At 46.2% G+C, this 4,670-nt stretch overlaps 1 pseudogene; it reads right to left on the bottom strand.

Moving 5' to 3' along the window:
• Window positions 1-3,209: 3,209 nt before the first annotated feature.
• LOC136659616 (5S ribosomal RNA) lies at window positions 3,210-3,329 on the bottom strand (annotated as a pseudogene).
• Window positions 3,330-4,670: the final 1,341 nt, after the last annotated feature.

Raw genomic sequence — 4,670 nt, 5'->3', positions numbered from 1 at the left:
CAGTACATGCAGCTCTGTTCTTGCTCATGCTGGTTGGCCTCTTCAGGGTTTTAATTTTTCCTCAATCATACCTTGAGGTGCCAGGGATCGAACCTGGGACCTTCTGCAAAGAAATGCATTGGTTCAGCTTCAGAGCTGTTCCTATGACTCTTCCCTAGTAGCTCTCAAACAGGGCAAGTGGCCAAAGCTGAAGAAACAAACATTTTATTCACAATGCCAAGACGTTTCTGTCCCAGGTTGCTTGCCAAGCCCTTGGAACGTGTCTAAAATGTCATTCAAGCACTCTCTTATATTTCTAGTCAGGTAAGCATTCCCCATAGAGAGCGCATCAGATCTTTATCTTGATTGAGCAGAGTGGCTGATAATTTTCCCCAAGGCAGGGACACAAAAGATCAGTGTACCTCCATGTGTCTTCATGACAGCCTGTGCAGATGTCCTCTGTGGGCCATGCCTGCTCTTCTCGACTCCTTTCCCCTACAGGATGAAATCTACCTTGCCTGATGAAGTCTGGCATCCAACAGATATGTGATGCCTGTCCTGGCGCATCAGGTGAGCATTTGCTGAAAGCCTTTGGAGAGTTGAAGACTCACACTTGGCAAAGCTTCAGGCTCACAGATGCGTTGTCACCTGGAATATGGAGGTTGAACTGAACAAGCCAAGGGCCTGTTGGGTAACTGGAGTCTAATCTCTTTTGCCCTGTAACCCTGTACATACATACATATACACACACCAATTATCAGCTGATTAAAGGTTGCTGAGTCAATCAATCATATGACTTCTCACCAAGTTAGGCCATTCACCTTTATTCAGAAGCAGACCTTGGGGCTCGCCTGTATTGTAAACAGGATTACAATCATCTGCATAAAACGATGTATGAGTAAAAAGAGTTGCAAGGGAACAAAATACTATCTTTGTTTTGAGATGGCAAGAAGCAAATTGCAGACATCAAATCCCCCCATCCTGTTCTAAGCATACTTGGATGTATGCCTGATGCCCTCCAATATGACCAACATGTCTAACATACCCCTCCCCAAAGCAAGCAAGAAAAACACAGGCTGAGTCTGTCATTACTCAGCTGAAAATATCTATTAGAAGCATCTATGTCTCCATCAGACCAATGCTCAGAGGAAACAAGGAACAGTGTAGTGGCATAGCTAAGAGGGTGCAGGTGGTAGCAGTTGCACTGGGCAATAAGCTTTAGGAGGGCAACAAGCTGAGCTTGACCCTAGTGGCCAAAACTGTGAAAAAAAATTGGTATGTATGAATAATACCAACATGTTATAAATCACTGGAAAGGTAATTTAATGAGGGACAGAATGCAACAAACCCCATTGGAATATCTGTATTCTATCAAAAGTTATGGCCAATTAACCTGAAAATGAAAACACAACTGCTTTATGGAACAAAAAATGGATTTTCATAACTGAGAACAGATCTATGAGACTGATTGTTCTGAGAGCCAATGATATATTATGATACTGCATCGGACCAATAAGGTGTCAATATGAGTCAGCTCTCATTTCCATGCATCATAATACAATTACCCCAGCTAACCGAGTAAAGAGACACTTTTTCAATTGGGACTACTCTTATATTCAGCAGGAGGAGAATAACTGCCCTTCTTCACCCCAGCACAGTGATAAAATGGGGATGAAATATCTTCTCCCCGCCTTGAAGTACTGGGATGAAGAGGGTTATAAATCTCAGTGTTCATGTTCATTAACATTTGGGTGTTGAACTGTAAAATATGCTGTAAAACCGGCTCGTTTAGAGGTCTTGCCCGCTTGATTTTAATCAATCAGATTGAGATTTACCTAATTTAAGCCCCTGATAAATGAGTCTCTCCCCCCCCCCCCAATCTAGGGCTCAAATAATTGGATGGGAAAGTTGGGGAGGAGCCAAGAAGGATCAGGCTCAAGGGAACCATGCTGCAAAAGTGTACATCCAGTTAACATCCTGGATAGTATCAGTATACTATCAGATACTATCAGTATACAGCAAGGGTGCCCAAACCCCAGCCGTGGAGCCACTTGCGGCCCTTGAGGCCTCTCAATGTGGCCCTCAGGGAGCCCCCAATTTCCAATGAGCCTCTGGCCCTCTGGAGATTTGTTGGAGCCCAAACTGGCCCGACACAAATGCTCTCAGTGTGAGGGCGACTGTTTGACGTCCATGTGAGCTGTGGGATGTGCGCTCCCTCCACTGCTTGCTGTTTCACATGTGGCCCTTGCAGGCCAGGTAGATGTCAAGATTTGGAGTCAGGATGTCTAGTTCAGTGTTGTCAACACAGACTGGTGGTGGCCCTCTGGGATTTTAGCTATACCAGGCAACGCTACCAGGGATTGAACCTGGAACCTTCTGCATTCAAAACAGATTCTCTACTATTGAGCTATGGCCCTACCCCAAGAGCTGCCCAGTTTGCAAGAAGATTGGCAGGTTGACATCTTTGGTTGACAACGAGAAGAACGGACCGTTGATTTTTGAGAATGACACATTTCATTCATAATAGCTAATTGCGCGGATGAAATCAGCGTCATTGTCATCTTGGTCCTTTCGCTGTTACAGCTAAAGGTAGATGAAACCCACTTTCTGAAATGTTCCTCTCCTCTGCCGGGGGTGCAGAAAGGTCCAGCCGCCAAAGAACCTGACCTAAATAAATTCTTGTTTCCGAATGGCATTTTCCAAGTGGCCCATTTCTAAAGTTTGCTGCAATTATGGGTTACGCAAGTGTGCTGGGGCACCTAAAGCTTGACCGAGGGTAATCTTGCTGCAAGGGACAGATCCAATCTAATGACAACTTACAACAGAGCCGAGGAAAAGTTTGGCCCCCAAAAATCCAAGACTGTTATTTTGATGTCAGATAGAAAAATCCAAATGATACTTTGCCTCCTGGCTAAAATAATATAGAACATGACTCAACAGTCTTGCACAATTGCCGCTCATTTCATGATGCTTACCGTGGAGCAGGGGCGGCCAAGCGGCGGCTTGCGAGTCACATGCAGCTCTTTGACATACAATATGCAGCTCTCCGTAACATGGTGGCTGAGCTCCTTTTTGCATCACAATTAATATAAAAAGGTAAATTAAAAAAAATTCAAGCTTTATAATTATTTGCTAGGTGCAAACCAAGAGTCCATTGGATTAAAACACAAGGTGAATGGTGAGGAAATATGGTTGGCTGGCAACCTTCAGTCTCGAAAGACTATGGTATAAGCCTACAGCACCCGGTATTCCCAGGCGGTCTCCCATCTAAGTACTAACCAGGCCTGACCCTGCTTAGCTTCTGAGATCAGACGAGATCAGGCATGTGCAGGTGAGGAAATACAGTATATCTGAGAATTTAAATATTGTGGCTCTCAAATATCTCTCTTGCAGCTCTCAGAAATCTGCCATTTATTGTATGTGGTGCTTACTTTAAGGACATTTGGCCACTCCTGCTATAGAGCTTTGTATCAGTGGCATAGCCAAGCGGAGCGGGGGGGGCAATTGCCCCAGGCTTCATGCCAATTCAGAATGCACTTTTCGCTCCTGCTGAAGTGGCTCCTTTCCTTGCTCCCCAGCTCCACGTGGGCTCTCCCCTCCCTGGGGTTTGCACTCAAATTACTTCTGCACTGCATCATGGTTCCCTGCCTGATGCAACCCCACCCCCCCTTTTTAATTTTTCTAAGAGCGCAATCCTACCCTCCCCCCAGCCAGCACAAGTCCCTTGTGCCAGCTCCTGACTGTCATGAATGTGCCATAAAACACGTTCACGGCTACTTGGGAGCAGACTGACCCAGTAGATCTGGAGAGGTGCCTGGATGTCACAAGTCTGTGTTGGCACTAGCGAACTGGCACAGGAGGTGGGAGAGGGCGGAAGGAACGGAGGCTGGGAGGGTGCATTTTTGGGCAGGGGGAGGGCAGCCCAGGGGCAGATTGGCCCCAGGAGGGAAGTGGGGCCAACCACAGTGGCACAGGCTGGATCCCAACCCCTGTCCCAAACAGTGTTACTTGGGCCACTTGGATTTGCGCCTGCAAAATCATGGGCGCAGATCCAAGCAGGCCCACAGGGCTGACTGGAGCATTGCTCAGGGTAAGGGAATACCTGAGCAAAGAGAGGGGATATAGCCAGCAAAAGGCAGAGATTTCAACAGAATCTATTCATAGAGAGGCAGGACATTCGGCTCAAAAATTTTCTTTGACCTCGGGAGCTAGATTCCTTAGCTACGCCACTGCTTTGTATTTCACCCTGTCAAATATGCAGGAATCTTTTTCACACATTACAAAAGCATTAAACCAGACCAAGGCTCCATTTGCCCCAGCATCCCCTTGCCCACATTAGCCATCAGATGCTTCCAAGCCACCATTGTTCCCCTTCCCCAAGAAGCCAGTACTGTATACAGTAATCTTGTGCCTTTGAACTTGGAGGGACATTCAGTCGACATATTGAGTGATGGGCTCCTTCTCCATGAATTTGCTTTATCGCCTTTTAAAAAGCATCTAAGCTAGCTGCTACCATCACACGTGCAGCTTATAAATCAAAACGCATACTACACATTATACTGAGCGAGGTGGTACACAATTTTGCCCTGCTCCATACCTGCAAATCAGGGAGAAGGTTGCACTAAAACTTTCCTTTAATGTGCTGATATACTGCACAAAGTAATGGGTTGTGACTCTCTAGGTGATCCACA

This window comes from Tiliqua scincoides, chromosome 8 (assembly GCF_035046505.1).
Source record: "Tiliqua scincoides isolate rTilSci1 chromosome 8, rTilSci1.hap2, whole genome shotgun sequence".
NCBI classification, from domain to species: Eukaryota; Metazoa; Chordata; class Lepidosauria; order Squamata; family Scincidae; genus Tiliqua; species Tiliqua scincoides.
The sequence above is the reverse complement of the archived record's forward strand: the minus strand, read 5'-3'. Positions and strand labels throughout refer to the sequence as shown.